This window comes from Protopterus annectens, chromosome 17.part0 (genome assembly GCF_019279795.1).
Source record: "Protopterus annectens isolate FY-2018-M chromosome 17.part0, PAN1.0, whole genome shotgun sequence".
NCBI classification, from domain to species: Eukaryota; Metazoa; Chordata; order Ceratodontiformes; family Protopteridae; genus Protopterus; species Protopterus annectens.
Genome location: NC_056751.1, coordinates 808,886,322 through 808,907,855, shown reverse-complemented (window position 1 = coordinate 808,907,855; position 21,534 = coordinate 808,886,322).

Sequence of the window (21,534 nt, the reverse complement as noted above, 5' to 3'; positions counted from 1 at the left end):
AGAATGTACCTGTGCCTCCATGATGGCCCTAAACATATGTTGAGTATCACAGGAAGAGACATCTGGATCAGGTAGAGGAGGGACAGCAGGTGTCCTCTGAGCACCCATAACAACCCTCCTGTGTGGCACCTTTCCCACACTTTGGCTACAGCCATAGTCAACAGGCACTGATGCTTCAGTAAGCACACTTTTGTGATTGATTGTCTTGCCCTCCACTTGTCCAATATCTGTGGGCTTACTGGAATGGGTAGGCATAGGCCTACTTGCTGTATCCGATGGAATTACAGGGGATGACTGTATGTCAACCTCACTGTCAGACACAACCTCTGCACCCCCCCAACTGTGCTTCTGTTTGGGCACCATCATCATCAGAGTTTGCTGATACACTGACATCAGGTGGCAGAGGTCCCACGCTTCCATTCTCATGATCACCTGTGATGAAAAGCAACAAACACAAGAAAAAATTAATACCTACACTACTCTAGTCCAATATATGCTAACAAACTAACAGTGGTGCCACTATTACAGACAGTGCAGCAATACAAACAACAGGACTGACATCAAAAATCAAAACTAAAATATTTTTTAAATTGCTCAGCAGTACTGACATAAAAATGTTTGACTTACCATCTGCAGATGAGATTCTCCTCTGCAAGCTAGATGGTCCTGGAAGCTATTAAGCAAAAGTTAAAGGTAATATCATTGCAATTAACAGTGACACAGGGAGTAATACTTTTACCCTTTTATATGCCCATTAACTATACTTTCAACAAGAACTTGGATGACAACTTCAACCTAAGCTAATCAATCAGGATGTGTTGTTAACTGTAGCAATCTTCAATACCTCCCCCAAAAATTCATGACACAGCAGTAACATATTGTTTTCAGTTGTTTTACTATACAACAGTATTCAGCTGTTGAGATACCAAAGCCTAACTGGATGATCCTCCTGGCACATGCTTGCAGTCCCTGACACTGTGGCACCGACGTCCAGTACATGCTGTTCTGCACTTTCGTAGGAGATGTCTGGATCCCTGACAGTGGTCAGGAGCTCTTCTTTTATGTTAGTGGTGGCTCAATAGCAGGCCCTCCCTGGTAACCATCTGGTCATGACCAAATACAGCTGCTCTCCTCCATGCAGATGTGATCATGTCAGTGGCCCTGTGGTGCACCTGCTCATATGCCATCCGTGGCCACCAACAGCATTCACATCATCCACAGTCTGGCACCAAATTTGTATTCTGTGTGCCGTAACTCCCTGCCCCTTTTCTTGCAGGAAGGCATCATGTTGCCAAAATCATCCACTATCACCTGGTTCTCAGCATCGGTGAAGGGGGGGTCTCCAACTCCTAGGTGTCCTAAAAGACAACAGATGGATAATACACATATGTATTACATAACTACAAAATAACTTTTCCCAGATTAAACAGAAAAGGTAGCCTCTCAGTATTACCCACTGGGGAAACATGAAACAGTTTAGAGATGCTCAATATGAACAACAGGCTGGATGTGGAAAAAAGGAGAGTAACAATAGCAACATATCCTTGTTTGTGCCATAACAGTAATGCAGCTTTGTCTACCCCAAAAAAAGAACAGGCAAATGAAATATTTTGCTAACAAACCATCTTTGAAATGCTAAAAGTGCTATCAAAGGAAGTGTCCCTGAAACATTTGTACATATTTATCACTGAGCATTACATTTTTATATATTGGCAATCATATATACCAGTGAAATACCTTCACAAACATGCCCATGACACCAGTACACTTCTAACTAATGCATACAGATAAAAGCGCAAAAGTCTTTGCTTCAGATGTTTCTTAATTACATTCCAGCATATGCAGTATGTAGCTGACAAAATGCAAGCATGCCTTCTGAAGTTCAGTAATCCTCTGTGCAAATATATCCCAAAATAATAGCGTATGTTCAGTCTTCTCCATATCCCAAAATAATAGCATATGTTCAGTCTTCTCCACATAAACAAGTCTCCTCACCATTAGTTTGCCTAGCTGCACAGTTGCCTTTTTTATGTGGTGTAGATTCAGGGCTGTTAGCACTCTGAAGTTAGGTGTGAACTGATTAGAATTGCTGAATCACAAATACTTGGATCAGTGTAGGAGATGTAAACATAGTGTAGGCACTTTCTCAGTGTTTGTTTTTAATGGATTGCAACTGTGAATGATTACTGGTTGGGAGAAGAAAAACACAACAGCACTGCACACTGCCTTGCGGGTGTGTCAGGTTAGATCTACAAAGTTTTAGATGTAAGGTTGGAAATGTTAATAAGCAGCACACAATTCACAGATTGTGCTCAGTAACATCCAACCTGCCCTCCAATTGTTGCCAAATGCATATGATATTATTTCCAGTTAATATCTTCACATATTTTAAGGGCAATGATATACAATGGCTTGCCCACTGCATGTCTCAGATTACTGACTATATAACTGAAGAATGACCAGCAAACACAGAGAGGTAAATCAGAGCTGTATATTTGCAGGCAATAATCATAACAGGTTGTGGGATCACTAAGTGCACTACATCCAGATATAATAAATGTACAGATAGCAGTTGTATAGTTTCATATTACTGTAGATGATGTTGCAGTTGGTTGTATGCAGAATAATTTCAGCTCCTTGCTACAAAGCTGTTTGTGTGGCAAACAGGGATACGGTACCCATCCTGTGTTTTGAACGTTCACTGGAGTAACAGCTCAAATCCAGATTTCTGTAGACATATCTCATGTGAACTATGATTTTCTAGTGTGTATGCCATAGAGTGATTTTCCTTATTTCAACTACTTGTTACTTTTTTGTCTTTTTTCCCTTTTATGTCTTGTTTTTTTTTTATTTGTTTTTGTGGGCCAGTGTTTGGGTGATGTTGGTTTAAGTGCAATCATGGGAATGGAGAAAATAAATGGCAGGTCTGGCTGTGCTTATCTCATTTGTGCAAGGCACAGCAGTGCACAAACTGAAAAACTGGACCACCTAGGAAGCAGAAAAGACACAGACAGCCAAAAATAGAAACCAGATACATTCAATAAATTATATTGGGCACTGCGCAAACCAGCTAAGCTGCGTTGCATGGTGGTTAACAGAGAGACCTTAGTAAATTAGGCAGTGTCATGTGACTAGTCCTGTGGCAGGAGGTGTAAGTGTAGGCTGGAGCACAGATGATCCTGGGTTCTAAAACAGGGTGTGCAACCTTTTTTTTCACTGTTGTGACATTGCAATTTATAGCAATGAACTGAAACATAGACAACTGTTATTCTGACTTTCTTGTAGAAACAGGTGTAAGTCTAGGACTGCCAAACACATGGTCCTGGGTTCTAATACAGGCTATTCCGTACATTTTTACTGTTGTTCCACTTTCCATTACATTCACTCTCACATATAATACTTTAGATAGTGGAACTGATATTAATTATATATATGACGGATGAGACATTATTATTGTGTTATCAGATGTATGACTGAGGGTATACTGTGTACTATATTTCAGTAAGTATAATTCTGCTATCTGGACTTGCATGGCCTTTACATTTGCCTAAGACACATACACAACTTCCTCTATATTCAATAACCTTGTAAGGTTACACACATACATGTGTAACAGCTCATACAGTTACCTGTATTTATGTATGATTTCTGAGTATGTCTGAGCAGTACGTCTTCTGAGCCCGTTATACATAGGTTTGAACCCCACAGTGTAAAAATCAATTTTCTCAGTGTGTAAAGGTAAAAACAAATGTGTCAGGTCATTACATTTATGCCCTCTGTGCATGTATGCAAACCTAACTCACCTAACAGTTACCTTCCAATTTCCAATATATATTTCCAGGCTGCATCAGTAGACACCCCTCAAAGTAAGGCTAAGTGTCAGATTAACCTTCCAAGTACAATTATTTCATTCCTCAATGCTTGGCACTGCTGTTCTCTGCTTACCATTGTGCAAATGTGTTGCTCAGGTGTGTGCAATCTAGTAAATATAATAAGTGGAATTGGCGGGAAAGCATCAGTCTCCATTGCTCTAGGTCTACCGATAGACATGGCTGGAATTAATGGGGAAGGTGCCTTCTTCTGTTCAGGGCACAGAGGTGGGGTGTCCAGGATATTTATTGGACTCCTAGTAAAGCACCACAGCCAAAGGCTTCTGTAGGGGAGTAGTCTGTCTCCCAGTAGAAGTCTGAGGCATGGAATAGTTTAGCCCAGGCTTTATCCAGTGCCACTGGTATCCCATGCACTGAAGACCAATGTAGACATCATTGTAATGATGTCTACAGAGGAGGAAAATGAATACTCTCAACCACTGGTTGGAGAAATTTAGGACTGTGGACATCCCACAGCTGTGTAAGTACCAAGTAAAGAGAGTAGACTTATAAAGCTTAATATAGGCAAGACTAGTATGCATAATACTCTTCTGTTCTTTTCTGTTCTTTCCCCAGCTGTCAGAAATCAGGAGTTCAATGTCCAGGCCTATGAAACTTGATTGAAGAGACTGAGGGCAGCAAGTGGTATGTATGCAGCAGAGGAGAAGTGTAATTGTAACATTAAAAATGAAAGATAGTTTTTTGGTATTTTATAGAATTGTATCAAATTGAGCATGCATGTCCCAAGTATAACAGCAAATATGCATGCATTAGTCTCTAGCATAAACCAATTGTAAGAGTCCAATATTAGACTTTAGTCAGATGTTATGGGTTCAAATACCACAATTCACAACTATACAATACTGTTATTTCTTCAATACAATAATATTTATATTAAAATAAAACCTTTATATAGCACAAATACCCTGCTGTAAACTGTATAATTGGAACACACATATGTGCAATATATGCACATTTCAAGGATTACTTGCAGCAATCTGTAGTTTAGTGTTTATCTGTTAGGAGGTATACTTAAATGTAAAACTTAAGATAATAATGTTGAATAATTGTAGCAATGCATTGTATGTCACATATAATCGCACTAATCTTATCTTGTTTTTCTCTCACCCCAACCCTTATCTCTATTTATTTATTTTCTTTTTTTTTATTTTATTTTTAAAAATGTTTTTCATTTTATTTTTATTTTATGTTTAAAAATATTTTTTATTTATTTTTTTTTTTTTTTTAAATATTTTTATTTTATTTTTCATTTCTTTTCTTTTTTTTTTTATTATGTGTTGTCAAAATGTGTCCATGTCATCCATGTGTACCACATTACTAAATGCTCCGCAGCACAGTGAGGTAGGCCAGCCCCATTGGATTATCCTGCCCTGACTCCACCGGATCCAGCACCAATGCCCAGCATGTCTGGGAGCCAACCTGGCAGCACTGTCTCTGCTGCCCCTGCACTACCTGTACCCTCAGGTAGTCCTACCCCAGATGCTGGTCCAGTGGTACCCTCCAGGAGCAGTGGTGGAGGTGGTGATTTCATCACCCACAGCAAGTTGCCAGGGATGGTGCATAGGGTGGTGCACCGCACCATTGGAGCATGCCAATGCTGGATGGAGAGGATGCTCTCCCTCATGTTCTGGAGGAGGAGGAAAAGGAGGAGACATTAAGCACTCCAGCCACCTGTTGAGTAAGGTGACAGTGATGACAGTCCAGTGGGTGAGGACTCAATTCTCACTGTCCCCAAGCTTGACGGCGATGGGCGCAGGTTGTCCCCACCCTCACCCCAATCATGGTGTCCTCCAACTTTTTGTATCTATCACCAGCCCTGTCTTTTATATTGTTTGTCTTGTCTGTCTGCAACTGCTTCCTTACCTTACTCAACTTACCTGACTCAGACATACCTACCCCCCTTCTTCAACATCCATCTCTCTCTCAAATAAAATATAAATGGGCACCTGTCCCACAAAAAAAAATCCCATACATAGCTCTCCATTTCGCACACATGTCATCTTGACACACTTGATTTGGTCTAGTTGGCTATACAACATGATTGCTTTGTGGTCATCCCTCTTTCTGGAGATGACAGTCCAAATTCAGTTACTTCTTCTTTCGGCTTTTCTGCACATATTTTCAGTTTACACTGCTAAAGAAATGGTTAGCTATGGTTCTTTCCTACCTCACTTCTGCACCTTCCTATATTGCTTTCCCTTTGTTCTTTCCTCGCTTGCTCCCCATTTCACCACTTTCTTGTCTACCCTATTTTCACCACTTTAATATGATCAAACAGTAGAATCACACAAAACACACATAAGTAGCAGAAAAAACAATGGATCTCTTCACGTTTTAGGCTCCATGTTTGTGCAGTAATGGTGAGCACTGTGGTTACCTCCATGCAATGCTGGTTAAACCTTCTGTGCTTTGCCAACACACAGCTACACACATACTAAAGAATTTATGTCATTGCATTATCAATGTTTATTGAAATGTTTTTAAAAGTATTAGATGCACCTGGATTCAAACCCAGTATCATCTGGGCTCAAAAAGACATGTAGCAATGCAATAACATATTCTACCACAAAGTCGGTTAAGCAGGAGGTGCATTTCATAGAGTCAATACTAACTCTCAGACTTTAGCGATGTGGCTCGCATTTGTGCACTGCCTAGATATGCACAAACATGAATAGTATTGGAAATGTGCATCTTGCATGTGCTTACATTTTCCCAACCATCTCACAAACCTGCTGCTCACCGTGCTATGGAAAAGTAACTATTACTATGTATTACTGCTGTTTCTTGTCCATTTCCTGTCTATGATATAAAAGTACATGTGGAAACATAAACTGAAGACCCTATCTAACAATATGTCACATATGTACAATATAACCATGTGTCGCCTCACTCCAAGCACTGTAACCCTGGTGTCTCAGTACTTTTTACACACATATATCACCTACACTACAAAAGGTAATATTCAGTGTTGCATGATATGCAATGCACATCAATCTGGTAACATGCAAAACTACAGCTATTGACCCTTAAACCTAAAAAAGCCTTATCTGCAGGTTAGGGAAGGAATCAGCATGGACCTTGAACTTCAACACACTTGACCTTGCTTATTAAACCTAGGGAATTTCTTTGATACTGACACCAAAGACCTGGATGAGAGATAACCAGACATAAGACCTATGTTGAGTTATCCAAGCCCTTTGCACTATCCCCATTCATGTTTCATAGTGGAAATCTCCCATCTGTGAATTAAGTTATACATTACTAGATGGATAGCCAAATGGCTCACCAACAGAACACACATTGTCAAAGTAGGGGAATGCACCTCTACCACTAGCCCAATTATCAGTGAAATACCACAAGGATCTGTGCTGGCCCCTTTGGAAACTATTTCTCTGAAGCCCAGGCAATGGTAGATAGCCTGTGATTTACCAAGTTTGCAGATGACTATTAAATGGACACAGTCATATAGAGTCCTCCAGTGATTGTAACATATTACAGAAGGGGCTGACACAGACAAATGATTGGTGCCAAACTCATGGACTGAACCTTAAAGTAAACAATGCCTCATTGTCCCCTCTGGCAATGAAGTACCCCTGCTAATTATGATATAATTAAGTATATTAAATAAAAAATATTAAATAATTAAGCTCAAACACAGTGTTGTGAGACTTGGGAACACATGTTAACAGCAATCTGCACTTTAATCACTACGTGTCCATAATGGTAAGACACACATTCTGCATTGTGTATGTCATACATATGGACATCACATCCAGTACCAGGAAGGTCATAACTCTGCTATATTCTACACTTATCAGACCACTAAATGAGTACAATACTCCCTTTTGTCTGTACCGCACCAGACATCTGCAGTAATTGGAGAAAACACATAGGTTTGTGCCTCTAAAATATGACATACTGGAAAGACTGCTAGACCTGTCACTGTATTCAGTAACATGCAGGCTGCTGAGAGGTGGGTGGGTAGGGAGAGATTGGTGCCTCCCAAACCAAACACCAAACGCAACAAAGTCTTGAAATAAAATTTAAAAACTTTAATAATGAGAAATCAACGTGAGCACTTTCGTTTAGTAAAATATAAACTTCATCAGACAACTGAATATGAACCATACAAAGGTTTAAATAGTGCATACCCTTGCATTATTGGATAAAAAAATCCTGACATCATCACCAACAGTTTAACCCTTCTATCCCAAGAAAAATTAATAACAATGAATTAAACAATAGTTTAAAAAATGTATATATACATATACACATATACTTGATAGAAATTTGGACATTCATTATTAGCTAACATTTAATCACTTCTCCACAATTTTATTTCTTTCCAAAGCTTTAAGCTTTAACACAGGTGTAACAGAGGTAATTTCATTAATGCCTGGCCACGTATGTGCTCTCAGTAAAATCTGTCATCTCAATTCTTTTAGTTCTAAATAGAGACCCCATGGTCTCTTATCATCCATGACTACGTGATCAATAGCCATGAAAGAAAAATCATGGTCACTATTAATGCTGATATGCCTGGCTAAGGCATTGTTTGAATTGTTCTTCCTAATAGCATACATATACTCGTAAATCCTGAAGAAGATGATCTTCCAGAAAAACTGGGACATTCTCATGGAGGATGTAGATATCAGGGTTTGTGTAGGAGATGGACCTTGTTTAACATACAGAAAAGGCAGGAACTTAAAAGATCTTTTGAGGAGTAGACATCAGCCGGACAATTATCAACATCCAGGCACTTTTAAATGTGGTTCCTGCCATTGGTGTCATAAAGTGAAGATGGGTAATTCTTTTGAAATTAATGCTGTAAAATACAAAATCAAAGGCAAATATAATTGTTCTTCCAAAGCATTTGTATATCTGGCTATGTGTAATCTATGTCCTGTGTTTTACATAGGCAAAACAGAGAGGAAATTTAGCCAAAGGATTTTGACTCACTGCAGTCAAGTGTGTGTGTGTGTGTGTGTGTGTGTGTGTGTGTGTGTGTGTGTGTGTGTGTGTGTGTGTGTGAGTGTGTGTGTCTGTGTGTGCATTTGCTTGATATTACAGACAGCATTTTACATCAGCATGTGGGACACTGTTATTCCCATATTTTCCTCAACAGATACTGCTGATGTCAGCAGCTATAAATTGTTGTCTGAGACACTGCAAATCAGACTTGAGCTTTGGAACTTGCCTTAAATACAGAGGTCTGTAGTATGTGTACTTAGGTAGGGGTTTTATTCTCACTGCAGACAAGTGTGTGTGTGCGTGTGTGTGTGTGTGTGTGTGTGTGTGTGTGTGTGTGTGTGTGGGGGGGGGTGTCTGTGTTTATGCTCTTGCTTGACATTACATATAGCCTTTTACACCAGGATGTGAGACACTGTTATTATCATATTCTTCTCAACAGACACTACTGATGTCATCAGCTATATCAGATTTGTGGATATGCACTAGTCCCTCCAGGGCGTGGTCATAGACTGGCCTGGAGGCCAGGCAGAAGTGACCTTCTCCTATACAATACAGATTACCATGACATGGCTTTATGATGGCATGATCTATGATGTGCACAACATAGAATTTCAATGCCAGTGTGGACACTTGCTAGTGAAAGCTCAGATTGCTATCTACATGTGTTTCCGGTGCCTGCATCACTGGGTTTAAGCATAGCAAGACTGTTGTCAATGCTGTAATTAACATGGACTTCCACTTTTCAGAAGGACAGCATAAAGACACATTTCTGCATTTATTTGTAGATTGTGTGGAGTTCTCACCAATCATCTGTCTGTGTTAGCTCCTCCTGTAGTATGTTATCATCATTGGTGGACTCAGTGATTGCACCCAATATGCAAGAATCAGCAAGCATAGTAAGCCAAAGGCCATATATGTTAGCATAAACTGTCAAGAAATAGAGTCCAAACAGTAAATGGCCAAGCACAGATCCCTGGGTTTTGACAATGATGACAGCTCTACTGGTATAGTTTGTTTCACCAGCTTTCACAGTATGTATTCTATTGGTGAGCCAATTGGTTACCCATCTAGTGATGTAAGGGTTACTCCCCAGCTTGAAGTTTCTCAATGATACCTGCATGGGGGATTGTGTCCAAACCCTCAGCCAGATCATGATAGAAAGCATGCACTGTCTTACCTTCATCCAGGCCTATCAAATGGAATCAATGGGCTGTGACAAAATCACAGACAACTTATGACGTGATTCAGCACATATACCATCTTGTTACAGTTGAATACACACTTCAAAATACCATCCACATGGACTGTGTGCCCGTAGAGGGGTGTACATCAACATACATCCATCTGAGTTGAGAGTACAGCACCTGATACATGGATGTATCCTGACTCTCCTCAACTGTGAGGCAGACCAACGTGTCATCATGGACCTCTTCTAAATGGACACTAGTAGTATTCCTGCTGTGTGCAACAGACCTGTGTCAGTTGTTAGTGCTACATCACATCTGTTGCATGTGATAAATGTCCTCAAAGAGGTAATTGAGGGCATACATGATGGTAACAGTATCACGTTATGGAACTTGACCAGGTCAAGGCATTTGACACAAATCCACTCAGAGGTGTTCAATCTACATTTTCATGTGTGGCCATAAACAGCTGTATCACCAAGTGGGTAGACCAGTGTAACACATACATGACATCTCACTAAGTTAAAATATGTGAAGTGACCTATATCTCAGGTCCAGTGATCAGGTCCAAATATCAGGGCTGTGTGCTAGGCCCTTTCCTGTCCATTATTTAAGTGAGGGACATCACAGATGATATATGCATCCTGTGTCCAAACAGCTGTCTGAAGGGCTACAGATGGTGGGCAATCATTGACTTCAACTGTGAAATGAGTATAATACAGACAGTATCAAAACATATCAAAGATTGCTGCCACAGCCATGACAACACCTGCAATGACATGTAAACATGGGGGATTTGATAAGTCAGGAAAACAAACACACAACTCAAGTATAATGTGGACATCACACCCTATAATCAGACCAGTAGTTATGTGACCTGTGTCCTGGGATAGATGGTAAGTGGAACATCCACCAGGATGTGGTCACAGTTCTGACTACTCCCTTGTATGCAACACAAGTACTGAGTATGTGAAGGACATCTACATCAGAGGACATAATGCCTTCATAGTTCCCAGTCTTCATGACACCAATAACTGATTATAATGTACCCTTTTTCATGTACCTCTTTACACATCTTCCAGTAAAATGTAACTGAAGTGTATCACCTTTGTCACAGTGAGCTGTCACACAGCTTATTGGCCATACCTAGGTATTCTTTTTGTGGCATATACACGACTGTCTCATGGTGCAGAACACCAATCAAATTGTAACAGCAGATGCATGTGTACTACCTGTTCATATATATATATATATATATATATATATATATATATATATATATATATATATATATATATATATATATATACACACACACCAGTCAACTAGCCTGTATTGCTCATAATGTTGCATACGGGTATAACACTGTCCCTCCTAACACCTCCAGCAGATGTTACAGAGCCAGGACAGTGTGTATGGTTACCCTCATAGTGTGGATGTATCATAGTAGTTGTTCAAGTGTTTGTTTAGAATCATCTCTTATCACTCTAAATTGCATATGTTATGTCAGAGGCATGGGATTACTGGTGGTATTATACTGCTGTTGTCCATGATTGTAGTTGGTTCTTTTAATGTTTTCCACGAGCCTTTACATGTGCCTCACTTACTGGAGACCTCTGCTGAGATTATATTCATATGCAGGCATATCAGTTTGCACAGCTTCACAAAATACACTGTACCCTGGTTGTATGTCATATCCCTAATAGATGTCCTCTGCATTATTCATGTAAGGATGCTTATCTCACACTGATATCCTCCCCATTGTTATGTCACCTTGTCTGACAGTCATATAAAACACATTTTCACTGTGCAGTCCCTACTGTACAAAATGATTGGTGTTGCTGCTACAACCACCTGCCATTGACATGGCCTCATCTGCTGTACATTAGGTTGTTTCATCTGTCCTGTTTCCCTGTGTTCATTCCTACAATTCATCTGTGTGTGTCCATATTCAATACATGTACTTCTCCTGAGTGTTTATTGTAGATGGCATTCCATGTACTATTACAGATCATTTACACAGCTTCAATACAGCATGCCAGGAATGGGATATCACAATACTCTGCCCTGTAGATACACTGTCCGGTACTGTGTTTGGACCATACACTTCACATTCATACCTCCCACCTGTCCAGATGTTCACAGGATGTCCAGATGTATTCCTTATCAAATTTGTGTCTTTCTGCCATATCACTAAGATGGTCTCATGATGTCAATGATGTGACTCAATATTACATACAATTCATACCTCTCAACTGTCCATATTTTTGCAGAATGTCCAGACTTTTGTCTCATATTTATGATATGTTCCTTATAAAATGTGGTTTTCTGGCAAATCATTGGCGTGTTATTGTGGATTGAAGTCAGAAAATAATGACAGACATTTGAGTTTCAAACTTCATGCTCTTCAGAAAATTCATGCTAATGTAAAGTCTATTATTCAATCAATTTTCTCACTTTGTAAGAGCAATATTAAAAATCTGTCCCTATTTTTGGGCCTTTGTCCCCCATTATTTATGGTTTTGTCTAGATTTCTTGCTCTAAGAGGTTGAGAGGTATATTTGAGTTTCATACTTCAAATCCTTCAGAACAGGTACTTATACCACATTTTTATAAGCCATCTATGTTACATATGTCCTTATTTCTGGTTAATTGCCCCTGCATTATGTTGGACTTTGTGCAAACGTGTTGAACTAAGAGATTGAGAACTGTCTGTGAAGCCCTGGTGAACATTGTGGCATTCTGTGCAAAACTGTGGACTGTAAGTGATCGGCTTTAAACAGGATTACTATCCATGTTCACCTTATACATTTTTCTGGCCAGCAACACTGTTGCCAGCCATGAAGCCTCGCTTAGATGAGGCGTGGAGCATGATTATACATTGCGTGGTGGTGCATGCTGCTGCTCACTGCGCACCACCTCGCACACATGTAAACTCTATGTAGGCTTTGTGCGAAGCCTACATGGAGTTTATTGAATCCCAGTATAAATGTACTCTTTGAAGCCAATGCTACTAATTCTGCTAATAAGACAGAAGCTGTGAAAACTGTCAGCATATAATGGGTGACTTTTTAAATGATTACATGATTGAAATTTAATGCTGATAAAGGGGCAAACACCTTATGGTTTCTAATGTATTACAGATATATCTGATGCATGGTGTAGCTCCTTGTGGTTTAAGGAAATTTGTAAAACCACCTTTTTTGTTTGGCCTCCTCAGACTGGAAGAAGCACTAGAAGCAAGCTGTGCTAGGGTATTCTTTAGTATTTATTAATATATTTGAATATGAAAAGCATCAGGTGAAATTACTTACTGTTAAATTCAACAGTCTGATACAATACCAGTAGTATAAAACACATTTTTGCAACAGCTTAATACAAGGATGGAAATGCTATTGAAGAGAAAGTGAAATCTCAATAGCACTGGAAATTACAACATGATTTGAAGATCTTTCAAGAGGGCTGATATATCACTTCCATTGAGCAGGAATGCTGGGAAGAACTAGCAACATGGAAGCAACTATCAACAACAGTCTGTCTCACAGGAACTACAAAATGATTAAGGTTCAAATGCAGAAGTTATGAAAGCTGGAAGCCAGAAATCAACCCAGAAAGGATATACTGCAGTAACATCCAAGCCAAAAACTGTAAGTAATAGCTGGAAAAACAAGCAATTTCATTATGAAAACAAACATTAATAAGATTCTGTGATTCTGAAGGTTAGTTTTGATTACACTTGGTGACTCATGCCTCTCAAAGGATAACAGAAATATTTTACAGAAGGGGCTTAAATTCATTCTCAATTCAAAGCTTTCCATCTCGCAGGTGTTGTTGGATTTTGGCTTGTATTTTGTCACAAAACTGAGGTGACTGAGTAATACTTTAATTTGGGACAATATTATTCATGCTGTCATTTAAAAAACATCAAAGTAAGTTTATTCTTCATTTTGATAACAAGACTGCATTGGTATTACATAATTTTGTAAAGAAGGAAATGATTAAGCATATAACTGATTGTTACAAGTATTATATTAAATATAATTTAACTAAGAATAAATGAAAAAAGAGGATGAATTTGACTTAGCAGTAAAATTGGCAGATACATAGGCTTAACGCAATTGCTGTGACCAAACAAGTGTATTTGTATAAAGGTTTTTGAATTGTTAAATAATTTAAATAAATACCAGAAATTGGGGGTTCACCATATGAATGATATTTGAGCTGGTTTAATTGCTGTGCAGAATGAAATAATACAAAAAGGGATTATGTCAGAAGTTATGGGAGAGAAGTTAATTGTTGCTAATCCTTGATTGCCTTTTTATCATGCATTAATAAAAATACATGTGGACCTGAGTAATTCCTTAGTGGGGAACGTTTGGAAATGATAAAGACTGTTGCAGAAATGTTGTTACAAAGACATGCATCTGGAGCCTTTCTTCCCGGGCCTCCGCTGAAAATTGGCTTTGTTCCAAGTTGGACTTTCCCGGTTAACAAATGTTAAATAAAAATAAATAAAAATTGTTGTGCCCAAGCTTGTTTCAGATGAAATCACATGTAAGAAATACCATGACCTTTTTGAAGGTATTAAGAAAAGTACAGCGGCACGATTTTGATATCTTTGTTATTGTTGATGTGAACAGTCTGTATTGCCTCCCCCATTAGGTATGATCCGGGGCTAGCATCTGCCATATATTTTTTGGAGGATATTGAAAGAGTTTCAAATGTTTCTTGTCTGAACAAATCTTGTTTTTTTTTTTTTTTTTTGAATAACTGCTTCTGGTTGGATGGCCATTTTTTAGGCAGCTGTAAAAAGGAGTAATGAGCACAAGATTTGCACACACCTAAGAAAGTTTGTGCACGAGTAATAATGAAGAGGAAGCTGTTTAGGGAGATCCTTATCTTGTCAAGAACATTATTTTTTATGAGTGTTATACTAATTACTTTTTATAATTAAAGGGACTTCAGGTGAATTTAAAAAGTTGATTGAAAACAGGGCAATAGTTTGAGATGTCTTTTACTTATAATCTGCAACCATCTTGTATTCAGTATCTAGACACTTCTGTTTTATATATGTAATATGTTAATCCAATGTAATTTATTTCAGAAATACAACTCTGTGAATACTTTTTCTCCTGCGACAAATTCTCATCTTCTTCATGTGGTGAGCTGTCTTCTGTATGGTGAGCTCCTCAGAGCAAGGTGCTTATGCTTCAATGATGTGGAATTTCATTGTTTTGTTAAGGACATAGCGTAGCAGCTTAGTAACTCAAGTTATTCTGTACACCAGATAAAATCCTCCCGGCAGAGTGTGGAGGACAAGGTACATAGTTAAAACAGGTTTAAACCATCATATAAACTGGCTTTTGGGGTCAGAATAGCATTAGACAAAGGACCCTGGGACAGTGTTAATTATGACTCAGACAACTACATACTTTACATGCACATTCTATGGACAACTACTGGAATTCATGGATCATGCTATCCCAGATAACTACAAGACTCACTCCTCCAAAGGCAGGGGACCTGTCTACTGGACCACGGCCATTACTGAGCTGTACATGCACAGGAGGAGGCTACTACATTATAGAGCACAATCACAATCTGGAAGGCATCTCTAATCAGTACTATGGTATAGCTACGATCAGTTGTTGATTCATCTAAGGCCCACTTCTAACGGACACTTGCAACAGACACTGTGGACAATCACAAGGCCTTATTTAGTTATGTCAGGGATCTGTGTGGGAACTCACAGATATGCTGTGAGTTACTGCATAATTACAAATGATACAGTGAACCCACTGTCATTGCGAACATCCTGGACAACAAGTTCAGTGGGAATGTTTCCCCACCATCCCCCCTGTAGTGCACATGTCCATCACAACAGGGTGTAGCCTCCCTGACATCACAGATGAACATGTGTATGCTGCCCTCTCCATAGCAGACAACACAGCATCAGTGGGACCAGATAGTGTCCCAGACTGTGGCATACACGAGATTCATGACAAACGTCACACTCACATTATGTCACTGTTCAATATCACAGTTACTACAGGATGTGTACCCATGGAATGGCATACAGCTACGGTGTACACGCTCCACAGTGCTGGTGCCACAAGGGACCCTGGACATTATCACAATATATGCCTAACTATCCTGGTCTGCTATGCTATGGAGTGTATCATCATGGAACACATACACATACACATTGTGAACCTACAGACACTGGATCCTACACAATTCGGTGTTGTTATGGGCATACCTTACCTCTTGCAGATGTTTGATGTCTTTAAACAGTTAACAGGTCCATAGACGTACACAGGGTTGTCCACACAGCCTACCTGGAGCTCGCACACCACTTCTACACAATACCCCACTTGGCCTTTGCGCATTAGATCACCAGATTCAATATCTACACATATGTCACAATCTGGATTGCTAACTGGATCATGGATAGCACACATATGGTCAGTATTGCAGGTGCCATGTCTGACTATACACCAGTTACACGTGGCATCCCACAGGGCTCAGTCCTTTGACCTCTCTTGTTCTGTATATATTTCTGATACATACTGGCTAACACAGGAGGAATATGGATGACCATGTTTGCAGATGACTGCAAACTGTGTGCCATATTCGACTCCACAGCTGGCACAGGTATCCTCAGAAAGGGTCTCACAGAGATGGCTGACTGGAGCCAGAGCCATGGCCTACAGCTACCTTACTTTAGATACATAGTCTTCACCTTTGGTAGTAACATCGTGCACACACATTACCACATAGGTGATGATACATCATGTACAGTGTGTGTGTTGTGTGATTTGGGGACATGAATACTTAGTACTCATGCCTTTGACATTCACGTTGCCAATGTTGTTGGACACACCTTCTATTTAGGCAACCTTATCCCATACAGTTTTACATCCAAATCAGGTGGGGTCATTGTGACCCTGTAGTTATCTGGCACATGCTTGGATACAATGGCCCATTTCAGATGTACCTTACCCAACACCTGCAGCAACTGGAATGTACACAGATTTACATAACCAAGTGGATCTAGGGACTCACACAGATGGTATGCACAGTTTGCCTATGGTGACCCCATCTCTGCTCAGTTGCTTACTGCCTACTTGGATGCGGTTTGTGCCTTTTGTTTGATGCCATGTCCATCACAGCATTGATGGACAGGCTCCACGTGAGGATATCAAAGTCCCTTACAACTACATGCTCCAGGGACAGGTATGTGAGCAATGATGTTAATAGGACATGTTGTTGGGGCATATTACCATCACAGAGGCTCCACTCACTCAGGAATGTGATCACAGTACCACATATGCACAGACTCACGCTGACCACCTACAGGTGACATCTTCACAGGTGGACGGGTGATCGTATGTTTAGCCCTGGGATATGTTATGGGTCCTTGCTAGACAGAGGCAGAATGAAATGAACATATGCGAGATATCTTGTGTGACCTACTATTGACAGGCACAGTCTACTGATCTAGCGTGATTGCAGACTACAAACACACTGTGGCTAGGCTTCTACAAACCCTAGGGCAGATAGCCTAGTGTCAACCTCTGAACCTATGCTAATGTTCAGGATGCACATTGTTAAGTGATGGTACTGATTGCAGGTTTTGTTTCTTCTTTGCTTTACCACTTCCTATGAGCAACCTAGGTTTCTGCATAACATATTTTATTGTGACAGTATTTCACTATTTTATATTGTGTCTGTTGTCATATCACTGTGTGCACATGGTGGATTGGTGAATAGTGTGAGGTTCCTGGGTTGACACTTGCAACTGAGGGATATGTGTGGCCCACTGCTGTACTCAAACTTGACCTAAGTGTGTGAGCATGCCCAGTTCAGACTTTCAGTGTTTTGTTGCCTGACATTTGCCTCATAGTTTCAAGTGTGTGAGCATGCCCAGTGTGACCTTGCAGTATGTTGCTTTCTGAGGTTCACTACGTTTGTTGATGTGTGTGAACATTGCCAATATTAACATTTATACTATATGTGTGTTGAATATCAGGTTCTATTATTACTGCAGGCCTCACCTTTGTGTCTTAATTTGACAGGGATTATGCTATGCATGCAAGGTTTCCATTAGATACTTACCATTGACTTATCAGCATTTTTTCATGCAAGCTGACCATTGACATGCTGTCATGGTTTAGTGGTTCTGTACTCTGACTATAGTGCTCTGGGTTGAAGGACTGTCACTGCTTCATATTTTCATACATGGCAGAACAGATTGCTTCAAGAAAAGTGAAGCAAATATGAACTTGTTAACCTGCTTTTGATGAACTATACCCACATTTGACCAGACTTGCACAACATTGCTCAATGTTGCCCAACATTGCTGGACAGTGCACAATATTGCTGAACATTGCCTGTAGTTGTGCTACTTAGTGTGTGCAATTTTGTTCACATATACTAAATAGTGGTGAGAGCTGTTTAGCAGTGCTTTATATTGCTTAACACATAGCAATCATGCCTCAGGTGGTGCTGCAGGGCTGCCTATGTCAGATGCACATTTTACACTCCCTATACATGTTTGTTAACAGGTAGTGTCAAGTTAGGCATCACTTTTACTATATGTGTGAGTCAAGAGAGGTATCATTTCCAGGGTTCCTACTGCGCCAGTGTACATGCTATGCGTTGCCTCTTTACCAAGGCCAAAGCATACTGGGCACGCCTCCTTCTGCCTACTGGGGCAGGCTCAGGTTGTTCCTCCTCAGAGTCACGCTCTGCCTGTGATGGCCTTGGCAATGGTGGGGGGCTGTTGTGCCCGGCCCTATGCTGCTCCTGCTGCAGCTGTTTTCACAGGATCATATTGTGTAGCATAGCACATACCATGACTATTTGGGTACATGTAGTTGGTGAGTACTGCAAGGCTCCACCAGATGTGTCCAGGCACTGGAACCGTGACTTGAGCAGCCCAAACACACGCTCGATTACATTTCGTGTTTGTGCGTGTGCATTTCTGATGGGTGTCATCAGCCACGGCTCGAGTGCATATCCAGCATCCCCCACTAGGTGACCATGAGGGATGTCTCCATTGGCAAATGTCTGGTACAGCTGTGTCAGATGCCAGATATGAGAGTCATGGTAGCTTCCAGGGCAGCAAACACACGCATTCATTATTATGCCCTGGGCCTCACACATGACCTGGCAGTTGATGGAGGGGTAACCCTTGCAGTTATAGTAGACCCTACCCCGCTCACTGGCTGGTGCTTTGATGCGAATGTGCGTGCTGTCTATTGCACCCACTACCTCAAGGTATTCCGCTATTTGCTGGAAGAGACACATATTGCTTGCCAATACCTCACAGGAATTGGGGAAATATACATGATCACCAACATGTGCTGCCATGGCATTCAGGAACTGGTGCAGTACCCTAGATGCTGATGTCTGTGAAATCCCCATCATATCACCAGTTGGTCTCTGGAAGGTACCTGTTGCTAATATTCTTAGGCCAACACATACCTTGGTTTCCACTGGGATGGGTTCCCCTCTGTTGGTTCTGTGTGTGAGGCATGGCCTGCACAGCTCAACAATTTGCTGCATGAGGTCTCTGTCCACTCTATAACGCTCCACTATCTCCAGCTCATGTAGCCCCTGGTAGGTTACCCAAGGCCTGTACACTCTTCTCTGTCTCCTCACTGTGGGTTGCACAGCAGCATTTGCATTGTCACCACCCTCAGCATGTTGCATATGTCGCTTTATGACAGCAATGGCAGCCCCTAACATTTCTTTGTCTCAGTAAAGCTTTTTCAGTTTTCACTTCTATTAGCTTACTGCAGTGTTGCAGTGTGTCTGAGAAATACATACTGGAATGTTTTTGGCTGAGTTTTGAGTGCTGGGCTGGGCTTTGCTGGGCTAGTGTAATGCCTGTGTAATTGGCTGATTCCGATTGTTTTCACCTGCTAGCTCTGCTAGTACTCCCTGGTTAACTTCCTACTATTTGTTGTGCTTCCTTTTCCCTTTCTGTTTCCTCAGGGGGCAGCACCACGCAAACAAGCACAAACACGCGCACACCAGCTCACACACGCACACATGCTTACACGGACTAAAACTTGCTTATTCCTGTTAAAACGCGCGCACACCGGTGCAAACGTGCTTACAACTGTTTACACAGCCTTACATATGCTTACTCAGGTCTACACGCGGGCACACATGGTTACATGCATGCACACTCTCTTACTCGGGTATACTGGTGCGCACACGCGGGCATGCACGCTCAGCAAGAAACTTTGGTGTTATCCATAGCATACACCTTCGATTTCTTGACTTTACCTGGCCTACCTGTTGACACACCTCTTTCACTATTATGTAAATGTAAGCTGACACTTCTCACTCTGCTCCAATGAGCTGCACTCCTTTCATACATACCCCTCTCATGATGTCACCTATCTTCTACTCTGTTACTCCGCTTATCCTACTCCTACACTCCACTGACTGTACTCATTTGCTATGTGAACTTGCAATTCACTATCATAACTCTCATTTGCAAAGGATTGCCTACTAATGCTTAGTTACATCTCTTAGACTGAGCTTCTCCCCTTAGCAACCTCTACTTGTTGGCCATGTTGTCTTCAGCCTGCCATTCCCTTGCATTGTAAATTCATTTTAGCTATGAAATCCACATTTGTGGATATTTATTATTCCGTTTCTGCTTTTTAGGGCGCAGCACATTTGAGTGGTGCTGCGCTGTGCTACGGTTAAACCCTGGAAATCGGGATTAAAAAAAAGTTATTTTATTTTTAATTTGCATCACTTCCCATTGCCAATGGCTGTATTTTTGGCCATTTGCATGCTTCCTCCTGTGAATCCATGTTTTTTTTTACAGCTGACACGGCTCCGTTTTGCTATTTGCAGAACCGTACTCAGTTATCAACTGAGTACATTTCTACAGATAACATTACTCCTACTCGGACAGGTTCGGGTTTCCTGGATCACATAGTTACCTCATTTGCATGGATTTTGCCTGCAATTGAGGTAATTTGCATATCCCAGCCCTGTCCGTGTAGGACTAGTTTAGAGAGCTCAGTTGCACGCCCCTACTGGCTGTTCCTGGATAGCTCGGCGGACATGTTGGCTTGCTGGAGTCTTACTCTACTCTTAGACTCCGTGCAAGCCTTCGTGAATCCGGCCCTCTGTATTTATATATTGTATTTTTATTATGTCATATTTTATCTATTTCTTCTTGCATTTAATTGCTTATTTATTTGCTTATTTACTCGTGTTAAGTGCCCAATGACATGTAATTAATAATTTAGACATTTTTTTCTGATTGTTTTTTTCTGGTTTTAAACAGCATGTACTTGGAGTTGAACATGTTTATGGTTTTGGATCTATTTTAAGGCAACACTTTGGATTTTAATATGTATTTGAAATAAGATGATTTTTTAAAGATATATAATGGCTGTCATTGCATATATACAATTGATTTGCGCCTTGCAACTGGCTCAGCCTTAGAAGTAGAT